Genomic DNA, 17,372 nt, shown 5'->3' on the forward strand with positions numbered 1-17,372 from the left:
TTCAGTTCTGTCAGTAAAATATTGGGTTGGCCAAAAAGTTTGTATGGTTTTTTTTCCATAAAATAAAAAATACATTTTTCATTTTCACCAATGACTTTGTTGATTTGGATATTTTGAGTATGTCAGGTATCTTCTGCATGGCAGAACATTGATTGTTCTCAGTTAGTGTCCCTATTTGATCGCTATCAATTTCAACTCATCTACCCAACCATCTTCCAGTGAAAAACCTCTTGCACGAAACTTCGCAAACCACTTTTGTCACATTCAATCAGTCATAGCACCTTCTCCATATACTGCACAAATCTTTTATTTGCATTTCAGTTGTGTTTTTTCCTTTCTTGAAGTCATAAAGCATAATATGCAAAACGTGTTGCATATCATCCTCTATCTTCAATATTAAAATAGCTACATAAAAATTCACCAATTTTGATAAGTATTTTCAAAACCCAAGTTGACAGGACCACTGTCATAATGTAACCTAACAAAATTGCTTTGAATGAAGTTAAAGACAATTAAATGCTACTAGAGCCATCTGAGAGAAAAATCGAATGACCCTTACGGCCAACCCAATAGTATTTTAGTGATCCCCTAAGCAGTTTAGTTACCCCAAATGTTATGTTGCTGGGACTCTAAGAAAAAATTTGAGTCCAAAACCTGGAAAGCCCAAGTGAAAAAAAAGTTTTATTTAAAAGTTGAAAAGACTCATATTTTTACCTTAGATCAGTGACCAACTTCATTACCTAATGTCTCATCAATAAAATGAAAGTAATTGTTTCTTATACTTTAATTTTGCTGGAATATAACATGTAACTAAGCAAATTAAAGTGTTTTACAGTAAAGATTTTACTGAGGAAGAATCAGAAATTGAAATAAATGAAACTAAGATGAGAATAAAATGCAATAAAAAGATAATGAAAAAACTAATAAAGAGTTACAACAAAATTAAATATATAAGAACAATTTAAAAATAACATTAGAGACTGTCAGGCACCACAATGATATGGTAGATATACAAAAACAAGGAGGTAATTGAATACATATAGGAGCTTCCTCAGAATTCAGAGGTAAAAATAAAGGTAAAAATGAGGAGAAATTATGTAATAGCTATGGAAGACACAGAAATGAAAGCAACATTTCAATCTTTGAATCTTGAGGGTGGCACAAATGCAATAAAGAAAACAAAGAGAAATATAATCAATAATAACTTTATTTAGCTGAAGGAAAGCGTGTGTATGCAAATTAAAAGTATTTGCAATGTTATATTCAAAATCAGTATAAGGAGCCATGTTTGTCAACAGATTAGGAAAAAACACATCACACAACTATGTTAAAACCCAATTCTATAGGCTTTTAGGTAGAAAAAGAGTAATAATGTAGTATTTATTATTAATCATATTCTGGACTTTATTTAAATTCTTTGGAAATTTAGTTTTTTCTTCAAACATCTCTTTGCTACATGTACTGTTATTGCTTCCACTTTAGAGAGGAAGAAAGTGAGGATTAGAAAAAAATGAGATCAAAGATTTCACAGTATTTAAGTGTCAGGGTCAGGATGTTAACCAAATCTTTGGTCACAATGACTTAGACACTAAATGCAGCCTCGATGTACTTAAAATAAATTCAGACAAGTCCTCAATAAATTAGAAGCATACAAGAAAGATTATATACTATCACAAAATGGAATTTATGCAAGATTGGCTCCAAGTATAAGAACCAATCAAAACAATATATTATATTTTATTATCTTTCTTTTTACAAGATAAAAGGCATGTACAAAAACACCCCCACAGCTAGAATCATATTTAATAGCCAAAAGCTTATAAGATTTCTATCTTACATCAGGAAGAAAACGAGGATGTTCATTCTCACTATTTCTGTTCAACACTGTAATGGAAATTCTAGTCAGGGGAATATGGCAAGAAAAAGAAATACAAGATATCCAGATTGAAAAGGAAGAAGTAAACTTATTTCTATTTCCAGACGACTCAATAAAAAAATAAAGAACATAAAAAATTTATGAGAAAATGTTAGATACAATAAATGAGAATAGTAAATTGCAGGATACAAATCCAATATACAAATATCATTTGCAATTATGTACACTAGGAATTAATAATCCACAAGTTTCTTTAGATTCTTAGTCTGTTAAGGGTTTTTGTAATCATGAAAAGGCATTGAATTTTGTTAAATATTTTTTCTGCATTTATTGAGATGATAAAGTGCTTTCTCCCCTTTTATTCTATGATTTTCATATGTTGAACCAATTTTGCATTTCTGGGATAAATTCCATTTGGTCATGGTATATAATTCTTTTTATATGCTCCTGATTTTGTTTGCTCATATTTTACTGAGGACTTTTCTGAACTTATTTTAAATACATAAAGAGAAAAAAAAATCTGAAGAATAAGAGAAAATATTTGTAAATAATATTTCTGATAAGGGATTAGTGTACAAAATATAGGAAGAACTCTTATAACAACAATAAAAAACAGATAATTCTATTAAAGAATGGGCAAATGTTTTACCTATTTGATGTTTGTCCAAAGGAGATGTACAGATTATCATTAAATATGTGAAAAGATGCATAATTTTTAAGGAAATGCAAATCAAAATCACAATGAGATAGCATACTACACCCACTAGGATGGCTGTAAGAACCAAATAAATGAAAGCAGAAATTAATAAGTGTTGGTGAGCAAATGGTGGTGTTCATACCTTACCGATAGCAATTTAAAATGGTGCAGCCACTTTGGAAACCAGTCTGGCAGGTAGTTCCTCAATTTTAAACAAAGAATTACCATATGACAAAGAAATTTCACTTCTAAGTATATAATCAAGAGCATTAAAAGTATATGATTATACAAAAAATCACATGTAAATGTTCATAGCAGCATTATTCATAATAGCCAAAAAGTGTGAACAATACAACTATTTATTAACTAATGAATAGATAAACAAATGTGTTATAGCCATATAATGGAACATTGTGTCACAAAAAGAAATAAAGCACTGATGCATGTTACACCAGTGGTTCCCAACCTTTTTGGCACCAGGGACCAGTTTCATGGAAGACAGTTTTTCCATGGACAGGGAGAGGGGATAGTTTTGGGATGATTCAAGTGCATTACATTTATTGTGCACTTTATTTCTATTATTATTACATTGTAATGTATACTGAAATAATTATACAGCTCACCATAATGCAGAATCAGTGGGAGCCCTGAGCTTGTTTTCCTGCAACTAGATGGTCCCATCTGGAGGTGATGGGAGACAGCGACACCCGAAGTGTGTTGCTCATGTCCAGTCTACTCCATCATCTTGTTTTGGTTGCTGTCACTGCAGAAAACCCTGCTTCACAAAGATAGGATGTTGGAAATGGAAGCAGACTTTTCAGTGCTTTTGTGGCGATCTCTGGATATTCCACCTTGACTTTAGTTCAGAATGTATGGAGATTTGAAGTTGTCTCAAACATACTTTTAGGGCCACCATCCTTTGCAGTCTCAAGCAGTTTGAGATCCTCTTCTAGCATGGGCAAAGGCAATTCACCTGGCTTACTCACAAATGGGTAGCAGATCCATTCCTTCTCGTTCGGGGGTCTTTTGTGGTTGTGAAGTAATGCTCAAACTCTTTTCAAAACTAGGATAAGTGATCATGGACCAGCTGGGAGACAGAAGTCCCTGGCTCAGTCTCTTTCAAACTCTCTGCTAATGTCTGAAACATGTCAAAAATCCTAACGTTCACTTGTAGCCCCATAGTTCCAGTTTGACTTGAATGCAGCTACTTTATCTGTTGAGTTGAACACAGTCGTTGTTCTTCCCTGAAGACAGGCTGAGTTCACTGAGCAGGTTGACTATGTCACATAAGTAAGTTTTGCGACTGATTCTTTGTCACTGAAATGTGCTGCCAGTGGTGACTATCTCTGGAGCAGTTCTCATAACTCAAAAACTCTGGCCAGTGACCTGCCTTTAGAAAGGCATCTCACTTCTGTGTATAAGAGAAGACGTGTGTGCTCTGCGTCCATCTCCTCGCAGAGCCGTGTGAATAGACATGAGTTAAGGGCATGTACTTTAATGTGATTGATAATTTTAATCACATCTTGCAAAATGATGGTAAGCTCAGGTGACATATTTCGGCTTGCCAGCATTTCTCTATGGATGACGCAGTGCGTAGATTCACATTTACAAGTGGCCTCTCTGACCTGAGTAGTAAAACCAGAAAGCTGTCCAGTCATGGCAGCCACTCTGTCCATGCAGATACTGACACACAATGACCAATTCTGTTTTCTTGATGTGTAATCATTCAAAAACTTGAATAGCTCTGCAGCTGTGATGTTGGTTGACAACAAAAGTGCACATAACATATCCTTATGCACATCCTCCTGAAAAATATATCTCACAAAAACAGCATTGTTGTCTTGTTGTCAACATTGGTAGACTCATCAGCCTGGATTGTGCACGATAGTGACTCATTAATCCTCTCTAACAATTGTGCCTCAATATTCTCTGCTATTTAAATCAATTCATCTGGTTATGGTGTTAGCTGAAAGAGGAACATGTGCCATCTTTTGAACTGCAGTCTCTTCTAATAGTTCATGACAAACTTCTTTAGTGGCAGGCAGGATCAACTCTTCACCAATAGTAAAGGGCTTCTTAGCTTTAGCAATGCAGTGAGTCACTAAGAATCATGCTCTCAGTGCAGACACATTTGATGGAATGGTGGCCTTCAATAATTGCTGTTGTTCTTTGTGCTCACATTTTTTTCTTTTGAAAAACTCCAAAGGCTTGTCTTTTAATGGAGGTTGCTTGGTCTCCATGTGGTGAAGCAGTTTTGAAGATTTCACAGCTTCGTTGGATAGCTAATAACCACATATTATACAAAGTATGCTTGGAGAATGTGAATCACCTATTGCAATGAACCTGAATTTAAGTAGGACTCTTGGTATTTTCTTTTAAGTGCATCTTTTTTTTGTTGGCAGTCTTAGAGTCTTCTGCTATCTTGTCATTGGGTTTTTTGCACTTTTCAAAGAAGCTCTGCAGTGACATTTGTTTTTTACTCATTTTGGCTGGGGTTAACTTGGGGGCTTCCCAAAATTGTGACTGAGACAAGTGTGCAGTACGGGAAAGAGGCATGGACAGAAGTGGTAAGTAGAATAAAGGGCAGGCCACACGTGGACTAATATAAGTGTTGAATTCTGACTTAAAACCTGCCACCACACACAGCTGTACAACTGAAGTACATCAGCTCACTTGCCACTATACAACCTGCCACCAATGCAGCTTACTTGTCACTTGCCACTAACTGATAGAGTTTTGATATGAGTCTGCAAGCAATTGATTTATTATGGTCTCTGTGCAGTCAAACCTCTCTGCTAATGACAATCTGTATTTGCAGCCACTCCCCGGTGCTAGCATCACCACCTCAGCTCCACCTCAGGTCATCAGGCATTAAATTCTAATAAGGAGCATGTGACCTAGATCCCTTGCATGGACAGTACACAGTAGGGTTTGTGCTCCTATGAAAATCTAATGCCACTGCTGCTCTGACAGGAGGCAGAGCTCAAGGGATAATGCAAGTGATGGGAAGTAGCTGTAAATAGAGATGAAACTTTACTTGCCCACCCATGACTCACCTATTGCTGTGTGGCTTGCCTCTAGTCCATGGCCCAGGTGTTGGGGAACCCTCTGTTACATCATGGATGAAACTTGAAAACATTATGCCACACACATTTTGTATGATTTTTTTAAACATACAGTTTTCTGAAAAAGCAGATCCATAGAGACAGAAGATAGACATATTTTTTAGGAAATGAGGAGGGGGAAGTGGCATAACTCCTTATGGATGGATGCACAAGACCTAATTCCAAAATAGTGGTGATGCCTGCACATCCTGTGATTATACTAAAAAATACTGAACTGTGCAATTTCAATGGTGAATTTGAATATAAATTATAACTTAATAAAAATAAATATGCTAAGAAATTAGCTCAGACCAATCTGACTCACATATTTCTCTGCTACAGGTTGAAAAGTCAGGAGAAAATCTGGCAAGTTTTGAGGGGAAAAATTACAAACTATAATTTTTATAAATATATATTTTATTGATTATGCTATTACAGTTGTCCCATTTTTTTCCACCCATTTATTCCCCTCCTCCCTGCACCCTCCATCCCACTAGCATTTCCCCCTCCTTTAGTATATGTCCATGGGTCATACATATAAGTTCTTTGGCTTTTCCATTTCCTATACTATTCTTACCTTCCCGTGTCTATTTCTTATTCGTTGTACCTTTTCCCCCATTCTTCTCTCTCCCTCTCCCCTCTGATATACATTTCTGTGATTCTGTTCCTGTTCTGGTTGTTTGCGTAGTTTGTTTTTGTTTTTGTTTTTAGGTTCAGTTGTTGATAGTTGTGAGTTTGTTATCATTTTACTGTTCATAATTTCTGATCTTTATCTTTTTCTTAGATAAGTCCCTATAACATTTCATATAATATGGGCTTGGTGACAATGAACTCCTTTAACTTTACCTTATCTGAGAAGCTTTTTATCTGCCTTTCAAAAAAATATGGCCTAAATGAAAGGACAGATCAAAGCTCCAAAAATAGAACTAAGTGATGAACAGATAGCCAACCTATCAGATGCACAGTTCAAAACACCGGTAATCTGGATGCTCACTGAATTGGTTGAGTATGGTCACAAAATGGAAGAAAAAGCAAAGTCTACACGAAGTGAAATAAAGAAAAATATACAGGGGACCAACAACAAAGGGAAGAAAATGAGGACTCAAGTCAATGATTAGGAGCAGAAAGAAGAGATAAACATTCAACCAGAACAGTATGAAGAAACAAGAATTCAGAAAAAAAAATGGGGAGAGGCTTAGGAATTTCTGGGACAACTTTAAATGTTCCAACATCCAAATCATAGGGGTGCCAAAAGGAGAAGAGGAAGAGCAAGAAATTGAAAACTTACTTGAAAAAATAATGAAGGAGAACTTCCCCATCTGGCCAAGGAAATAGACTTCCAGACAGTCCAGGAAGCTCAGAGAGTCCCAAAGAAGTTGGACTGGAGGAAGCACACAAAAAGGCACATCATAATTATATTACTCAAGATTAAAGATAAGGAGAGAATCTCAAAAGCAGCAAGAGAAAAGGAGACAGTTACCTACAAAGGAGTTCCCATAAGACTATCAGCTGATTTCTCAAAAGAAACCTTGCAGGCAAGAAAAGACTGGCAAGAAGTATTCAAAATCATGAAAGCCAAGGACCTACATCCATGATTACTCTATGCAGCAAAGCTATCATTTAGAATGCAAACTATAATGTTTTATAAAGGCATACCATATTTCAAGGTTTGAGGTAATCTATGACTTGGAATATATCTTCTTGCCAACTGAAGGTGATAACATTTAAGAGATCAGTGAGTAATTCTGGTATAAAAACACAGTCAATGTACTTAAGGCTCTTTAAGATAGTGCAAGATTGTAAAAAAAAAATTGTAAGAGTGTAAGGAGTAAAAAATTTATTCTTAAAATAGATGTAAATAACAAAAGTAATATTGTTATAATGAAAGGTTGGACTTATAATCTAAAATAATATTTATAAAGACTTCAGCACATGGAGAGAACATTCTTAAAGAAATTGTTTTGATCACTTGTCACTCTGACATTTAGATAAACATAAACTAAAATGTTTTGGAAAATCATAAGAATAATAACTAGCTGAATTAAAATAAAAAATAGAATAAAAATTTTAAAAGAAAAGCAGACAAAAAAAGCAGACAAATGCTTTCTTATGTAGAAAATAAATTAACATATAAAGAGCAAAAGAAGCATAAAAATGGAAAACAGAACAGGAAGACAAAAGTAGGACAAAATATAATACTCACCACAACAAAAATTAGTGTATTAAAAACACACAAAGACTCAAATTGAATCAGAGAAATGAAAAGAAACAAAACAAAAATAGAAATGAGGGCTTGAAACATTAAAATCAGATAAAGGCTGAAATAATTTCATGAAATAAAAAGAACCCCTTTATATTGCTAAAGCAAACAAGTCACACTGATGATAAAAATAGCATTAATTTAATGTGCTGAATAATCAATCATCTAAATATAAAAAGTAAAACTATTAAAATACAAGAAAGGACAGATGGAAACTTTTTAGTCAGAGATTTTAACTACTTTTCCAAGTCTGTGTGGTCAAGTAAATATATAAAGGATCATGGGAATATTATTAATTTAATAGATACATAAGGAACTCTGTAGCCAACAAAAGTAAATATACTTCTTTTTATACAGTTAGTATAAAAATTGGTAAGGCCAGAAAGTAATACATTAAAAAATTATCCAAAGAATAAAAATTTTATCATAATAGTTAAGATGAAAATCAGTAACAAAGATTTGATTCCATGGAACACAACTTGATTATTTAAAAGTCAGCTTTATTTTAATTGTTCTACTTATGTACTAAGTCAAAAAGAAAAAAAATGAGAATTTAATATAGTAACACTGATATCCAAACCATACTTTTAGAAGAAAATATGTTGCTCTTATTAGCTTCATTATATATTTAAAATCGATGTATAAATCAATTTAAAACCAGATAAATACACAAAATAACTTAAAGAGCATAGCAAAAATTAGAAATGTGAAGAAAAAAACAATGAGTTATAAAATAGATAAAGTTGAATTGGTAAACATATTCCAAAAACAATTTTCCTAAAATACCCAATTAATAAATAAAAAGACTAACAGGAAAACCAGAAGATATAAATCTATGTTAATATACATCTAATAATAATGATCACCTACCACATCTCCAACAACCACATTTTTTGAGCACTTGCCGTGGACTGGATACTGTGCTGATGGCTTTATATAAAAAATTATTAAGAGGTTGGGATTTAAAGTCACAATTCCTGCATTTAAATTTTATCACTGTGAACTATTAGTTATTTCTAGTCCTTCCTTCATAAAATTAGGATATAGTAGCACCTGCTTCATAGGACAGTGTCAAGACTTTATTTGATAAGTATAAAATGCTCACAGCAATATGTGGCATATTATTTGCACTTTACAAAGTTCTGAGCTACAGGTAGAAAGTGTATTATTAAAAAATATATGATGCAAATAGTTATGTCTACTATAATGGCTTAAATAAGTAAGAATGATCTTTTCTTTATGCAACAACTCCAGAAGTAAGCAATATAGAACTAGAATGGCAGCTACACACTATTATCAAGCGCCAGAACTTCAGAACTACTTGATATATAGTATACAACGGAACACTCTACAGCCATAAAAATGGAAATCTTGCCATTTGTAACAACAAAGATGGACTTTGAGGACCTCGTGCTAAGTGAAGTAAGTCAGATAGAAAAGACCAAAAAAAAAGTGTGTGATCACTTATATAAAAGGAGACCAGATTGCAGTTACGAGAGGTGGGGGATGTGGGTGTGGGGACTGCGTCAAAGTAGTCAGCAAATACAAACATCTGATTGAGAAAAATAAGTGCTGGGATTGTAAGGAACAACATGATAACTATAGTACTGCTATATCACATATGAAAAGTTGTTAAGAGGAAAGTTCTGGTCACAAGGTAAATTTATTTTTTCCTTTTTTAAAGTCTATATGAGATGAAGGATATTAATTAAACATTGTGATAATCATTTTGCAATAAAAGTCATTATTGTGCACACCTCAAACGTACACAGTACTGTATGTCAAATATATATTAATGAAACTGGAAAAAAAGCACCAGGTCTTCTTATAATTTCCTATTTTGCCATTCTCCCCCTGTGCTATCACGGTCACCATCACAAGACTGCTGGTACACTTGCCGGCATTCCATCTGCAGTCCAAGCATGAAAAAGGGAGAAAGTGAAAGCTTTATCTTTATGAGGTTCTATACTTTAATTTAAGAAGAGAGCTCTCCCTACTGATTTTTCATTAACCAGAAATATTTTGCACAGCTAATCCTAATTACAAAGGAGGCTGGGAGGTTAACCATTTCTAACTGAACACAATGTTATGCCTAACAAAATATTAGCAAAGGAGAGCAAACAATGGATATTAAGTAGGTAACCAGCACCATCTCTCATGGAGAGGTGTGTTTTAATGTGTACTAATAAATTAAAATATTTTAATGAATCAGATGATTGTTGAGGAAAAATGTATATTTAATGAGTCAATAAAAAGAGAGAAAACTTTTGAGTGAATATGATTTTAAGTATTTTTTTTTTTGCTTACATTAAAAAGGACACCAAACCAAGGTGATTAAATAGGCAACTTAAAAAATTTCTTTGAGGGCATATGATTTCCATTAGTTTAAAAAATGTTCCAGGGGATACAAAAATATAGGAAACATCTTTATTTCTTTTATAAACAAGCAAAATCTTGCAACATGACAAAAGTTGCACAAAGAAAATATATAGGCTAAACTTTTTACATGTAAAGATAAAAGTGCTGAATAAAACATAAGTAAATAAATTTTAGCACTAAAATCAATGATGACATGTGACTAAGGGTTTATTACTGGAATTCGGGGATGGTTAAATAATCGATCATCTGTTTACATGTTACACCATTAACAGGAAATGTGAAAAACTATTCCTGGTAACTTGTATAAATTCTTCCTTAATATTATAAAGAATGTCTCAAACCAGAAATTGCCATCATACTTATTATTAATGGGGATTCCATTAAAATTGGGAGTAAGAACATGATGCCTGCAATCACAAATATACTTTACCTTAAAAAGAAATGAATATGATTATCAAAAGGAAGGGGACAAAGTATCATCATTTGTCAATTATTCCTTGAAAACCAGTGCAAGTTCATCTTCGTTGGCTTTTAATAATTTGTTTGCTCAATCTGAGAGTTTTTAACTTAACTTTTGAAAAGTATATAAGAAACAGGTATTTTAGCTTCAGATATTGTTTGCATTCATTTATTCTCAAATCAGTAAGTTCAGTTCCTTCCGTTCTTCTTTCTTTCTTAATATTTCACAGCACATGTGTTCACAAATCTTAACTTTAATAAAATTTATTATCCTAGGCTTTCTTCCTTTGAATGAAATGTGGAGTGAAATATTATCAATAGAGATGGCTATAATACACACAGATTTATAATTATATAAATTAGGCAAAGAACATTTTATAAAAACCTGTTTGTGAAAGTTTTTTTCTCTTGAAATCTTCACTAATATATTTTTTTTTGTCCAAAATAGATGGACCTATAAGGAAATTTAAAGTATTCCAATTAAAAAAAATTTCGAGTTTATAAATTTCATGATTTAATCTTGTCATCCTTCATAATACTTGCAAGCCTTAGCAAGATCAGGAAGAGAAATTGCATCTTACCCTAAAATGTGTGGTAAAAATCTCTGGAGTTTATCTTTGTAATTTCTCACTCTTCCATACGAGAACCACCAGTACTCATTCCACTATATATGAATAATGTTAGTTGACAATCAAAATATATTAACCCCAGTGACCTCAGAGCAATGAAACCCCTGTGTCTTAGTCTGAAGACTCTTTGGGACACACATTTACATCACATATACACTACAGAAAATCTTACAAATGAAAAGCTCAGTGGCTTTCCTACAAAATAATTTCTCGATATTTTAACCTATGATTTCTGAATTATATTGATTTTATCTTGGCGATTGAAATTATAGTAAATTTTCATTGTTGAAACCTTATTTTGGAGCTGATTGTGAAGACAATCCTGCTTAGATTCAATAATAAAAACCAAACTTTCCTCCACCTTTGGCCAGAAGAGGGAAGCAGTTGACTGCATCTGAAGCATATGTGTGCTGATTCCAAGAAAATTTCTTACTTCAAATTAATTACCACTCAACGATGTAATAGTTAAAATAGTGCATATCTCTTAAATGCTACTTTGAAAAATTACAGATGTATCAATAATACATTTCCTTTTCATTTATTTACTCTTTGAAATTGCTGGTTTCTCTCAGACTTTGTTTTTGAACTTTAATAAATGATTTGCTAACTCACAGTCAATCTCTATGTTAAGTCAAAGCATTACCAATGGATTTGCAAATCAGTAACAAAACAACTGGAAGACACACCTTATGGTTTAGAGTGTAATCTTTGGCCTCTCATATAAGAATATTTCTTAATTGCTCTATGCAGTTAAATTTTAGTCCATGGCAACATAGGATGATAGGTTTTCCCTCAAATATTTCTTATATTCATATGTTTTTATTTTCCTAAATTTAAAAATAAATCAGTCCCTTAAATTGCTCTCTTTTACAGCTCTGTTCTTGCTCCATATCTGGTATATTTGGTAACTCTTAAAGTTCATTGAAAATGTTTCTCTAAATTATTTTGTACTCCAATGATTAGTAGAATAAAGAATTAATGAACAATTTTCTGGAAAATTCAATAAAAATATATTATTGAGTAAACATAGAAATTTAGTATTTCTGTATTAATAATTGTACACATTTCAGTTTTTTTAAAAATTTGATATGAGACTAGCTGTGTTTATACATTCACACTCTTTCATTAAGATAACAGAATGCTGAGAATTTGATCAGCTTGCTTCATGATACATGGTACTCAGGTCTTACGGAATAAGTTTACGAGATAACCATTTTATTTAAAAAGATATTATTTATTTATTTTTAGAGAGAGAGGAAGAGAGGGAGAAAGAGAGGATGAGGAATACTGATGTGTGAGAGAAACATCTATAGATTGTCTCTTGCACGTCCCTAACTGGGACCTTGCCTGAAACCCAGGCAAATGCCCTGACTGGGAATCCAACCAGCAACCTTTTATCCTGCAGGATGATGCCCAGTCCACTGAGCCACACCAGATGACTCTTTGTGAATTAGTTGTTTACTATTTGGTCAGTTATACACTTAATATTAGTAGGTGATGCTGTTATTCAATTTCTTCCCTATATTTTTTATTCTTGAGTATATTTAGTCTTTCTATTTTTTCTCCTTTTTACTCTGATTAAACTTCAAAGTAGAAATACTTTGAAGACTATAAAGAACCTAAAAGCAAATAGCGTATATCCAAAGAAGCCTTGAATATCATTAGCTCAAAATCTATACTGTATTTAAATGAATAAACAATTTGTTGCATGCTAAAGATAGACATAAATTCTGTGAGATTCCTTTCATTAAGAAGTCAAGGTGTGTGTTTCTTCCCTTGAATCTAGGTAGATCCTGTGACTACTTGACCAGCAGTGCACAGTGGAAGTGAAGTAGTGGTGGTTTCCTATACAAGACTTTAGGAGAATGGCAGTTTTGGCTTCTTGTCCCTTAGGATCCTTGCTCTTGGACTCTAACTGCCATGCTGTGTGGAAGTCCAAATATCCTTGTGGAGGGTTTTATATGTAAAGGAACAGAGGTCCCTGGCTGAGCTAGCTGAGAGTTAACATCAATTTACCATCTATGTGAAGAGCCACCTTCGAAGTATGTAAGCCCTAGTGCAGCTGCTCCCACTCTCATTGCATGGAGCGGAGATAAGTCATTTATTCTGAACCCTACTCAAACTGCTGATGTGCGAACAAAGATAAATGCTTTTACTATTTATATTAATTTTTTTTCTTTAAGTCCAAAAGTTAGGGTGATCTGTAATACAGCAATACATAATTCTTCATACACAATTATTTTTCAAAAAGCTTGTTCATAATAAGTGATATAAAGTTGATTATTTGGCTTTCTAAAGCTTCCCATACTGCTAAGAGGAAAATGTTGCAATGTAGGCTTATAGTCACCATTAGGGAAAACAGAATACAATTGCAATATTTTAATTCTTATACTCTACAAAGTCACTTTGATATTGCAGTGTTGATTGCTAAATTGAGAGTGAACAGTGTCAGTAAATTTAGAATGTGTACAATGCACCAGGTATATTATCATGTCCTGATACCATTTGTACACTGTGTGACTGCTTACATAGACAATAAAGTTGGAATGGATTTTAGAAACACTAATTTAAACAAATTCTTATTATATAATGATGTTACAAGTTTATTCCAATAACTCTATTTTTATTTTTAAATTATATAGTGAAGGATAAAGGGGGTCAAATATATGGTGATGAAGAATATTTGACTTTGGGTGGTGGGCACATGAAGAGCAGTAAAATTTAATAACAGTTATTTCTCTCTTATTGAGGAGAATGTACAGACTAAAATTAGAAGACAATGGGGATCTTTTTGATTCTTTTAGGAAGTACATTTTCACTTCATACTATTCATTTTTATAAAACAATTATTTTAGGGAACAAAATACACATGTCTACTTTGTCTACTTAGAGCAGTATTTCTAAAAGTTTAGCAGGTGTCAGAATCATCTGGAAGGCTTGTTAAAACACAGACTATAGGAACACAACCCCAGAATTCCTGATTCTTTAGGCCGGAGGTCGGACCTAAGAATTTACATTTCTATCAAGATCCCAGGCAATGTTGACCTCTTGGTCTGGAAAACTCACATCAAGGCCCTCTGGATAAAAGAAAATAATTAGTAATAACTGCACAGTACATCATTGGTTACCTAGAAAGTAAATATTAGCTATTATTATCACCTCAGGTACAAGCTTTAGGATTATTAATAAAGAGTTCAACAGTAAACATTTATTGAATGTTTACTATGAACTAGGCACTATGCTAGGATCTTATACCCTGGTCTTGTGAGACCAAATAGAATGGAAATAGCCTGCACTTGGGGTATATGGGGGACTTGGGGTATATGGGAGATCACTCCTGAGCTAAGTTTCAATGTCTCAGCAAAGAGTTAGGTAGGCCAAGAGAAGCTGACAGTTCTTTTTTTAAAATAATTTTCTTCAGGGTTTAAGCAAACACAGAAACCAACCTCAAAGACAACAGTATGGTGATTACCAGAGGGAAAGGGGGAAGGTAGAAGAGGATTAAAAAGGGATAAATGGTGTTGAAAGGAGAATTGACTTGGGGTGGTGAGCACACAACATACAGATGAAGTATTATAGAATTATACTGCTGTAACTTATATAATGTTATTCACCAGTGTCATCACAAAAATTCAATTAAAAATACAAAAAATATTTTTTAAATTTGTTTTAATTTTTATTATTTATCTTTATATTAAAGTATAGTTGACATATATTGTATTAGTTTTAGGTGTGCAACTCAGTGATTTGACTTTATATGCCTCATGATGTGATCACCCTGATAAGTCTAGTAACCATCTGTCACAATTCAAAGTTAATATGATATTATTATGATATTATCCTGTGCTGTACATCTTCATGACATTTGTTTTATAACTGGAAGTTTGTACTTTTTATTTCCTTTCACCTTTTTCACTCGTGACCCCACTAACATCCCCTCTGGCAACCATCAGTTTGTTTTTTTTATCTGTGAATCAGAATAAGCCACCATCAGTTTATTCTTTTGTCTGGTTTTTTTTGGGGGGGTTTCACATATAAAGTGGAATCATATGGTATTTGTTTTTCTCTGTTTGACTTATTTCACTCGGTATAATACCTTATAGGCCTATCTGTTGCAAATGGTAAGATTTCATACTTTTTTATTGAATAATATTTCATTGTATATATGTACTACATCTTCTTTATCTAGTCATCTATTATTGGAAACTTGGGTTGTTTCCATATCTTGAATATTATAAACACTATTGCCATGAACACAGGGATGCATAAATCTTTTTGAATTAGTGTTTTGGATTTCTTCAAAAATATACCCAGAAGTGGAATATGCTGGGTCATAGGTAGTTCTATTTTTAATTTTTCAAGGAACCTCCATGCTGTTTTCCATACTGGCTGCACCAATTTGCATTCCTACCAACAGTGTGCAAGAATTCCTGTACCACATCTTCTATATCCAGTTGTCTATTGATGGGTACCTAAGTTGCTTGCATATCTTGGCTATTCCAAATAATGCTGCAATGAACATAGGGGTGCACATATCTTTTTAAATTAGTGTTTATTTGAATAAATACTCAGGGGCAGAATTGCTAGGTCATATGTTAGTCCTATTTTTAATTTTTTGTAAACTCCGTACTGTTTTTTCATAGTGGCTTCACCAATTTGCAATCCCACCAACAGTGTATGAGGATTCCTTTTCCTCCACATCCTTGCTTTTTGACAACAGCCATTCTGACAGGGTTAGGTGGTATCTCATTGTAGTTTTGATTTGCATTTCTCTGATGATTAGCGATGGTGAGCATCTTTTTGGATCTGTTGTCCAAACTGTATGCCTTTTTTTGAGAAATGACTATTGAGGTTCTCTGTCAATTTTTTTTTAAATTGGATTGTTTTTTCTTTGTTGTTGTTGAGTTGTATTGTTTTTAATATACTTTGTATATTAATCCCTTATGGGATATATGATTTGCAAATGTCTTTTCTCATTAATTAATGGTCTTTTCATTTTCTTGATGGTTTTCTTTGCTATGAAAAGGCTTTTAAGTTTGAAGTATATCATTTATTTATTTTTTCTTTTGATGTCATCATCTGGGTAAACATACCAAAAAATATACTGCTGAGAATGATATCAAGGGGTTAACTGTCTATGCTTTCCTCTATGATTTTTATGGTTTAAGTCTTTAATCCATTTTGAGTTAATTCTTGTATGTGATTTATACATGGTTTGAAATCAGGGAACATGAAGCTTCCCATTTCATTCTCTCTCAAGACTGCTTTGGCTGTTTGGGATATTTAGTAGTTCCATAAAAATTTTAGAATTATTTGTTCTTGTTCTGCAAAAAATGTTACTGGTTATTTTGACAAGGATTTCATTGAATCTATAGACTGCTTTTGGTAGCCTTGACATCCTACCATATTAATTTGTCCAATCCATGAGCACAGTACATCCTTTCATTTATTTGAGTCATCTTCAATTCCTTTTATTGACATCATCATTTTCAGAGTACAGATCTTCTATCTCCTTGATTAATTTATTCTTTTTGATGTAATTGTGAATGAAGTTGTTTTCTTAATGTCTCTTTATGATAGTTGATTATTAGTGTATGAAGAGGAATAGATTTCTATATATTAATTTTGCATCCTGCAACTTTATTGAATTCATTTATTAGTTTTAATAGTTTTTGTTGGTGTCTTTAGGATTTTCTCTACATAGTATCATGTTATCTGGAGACAGTGACAGTTTTACTTCATCCTTTTTGATTTGGATGCCTTTTCTTTCTTTTCTTTTCTTTCTTTCCTTCTTTTCTTCCTTCCATTCTTTTTCTTTTCTTTTTTTCATCAATTGCTATGGCTAGGACTTCCAGTACTGTGTTGAATAAGAGTGGTGATAGAGACATTGTTGTCTTGTTCTGATCTTAAAGGAAAAATTCTCAGCTTTTCACCATTGAGTATAATGTTAGTTATGGGGTTATAATTT

This window comes from Pteronotus mesoamericanus, unplaced genomic scaffold (genome assembly GCF_021234165.1).
Source record: "Pteronotus mesoamericanus isolate MK-2021 breed Mesoamerican mustached bat unplaced genomic scaffold, CSHL_Meso_final scaffold_31, whole genome shotgun sequence".
Classification (NCBI taxonomy): Eukaryota; Metazoa; Chordata; class Mammalia; order Chiroptera; family Mormoopidae; genus Pteronotus; species Pteronotus mesoamericanus.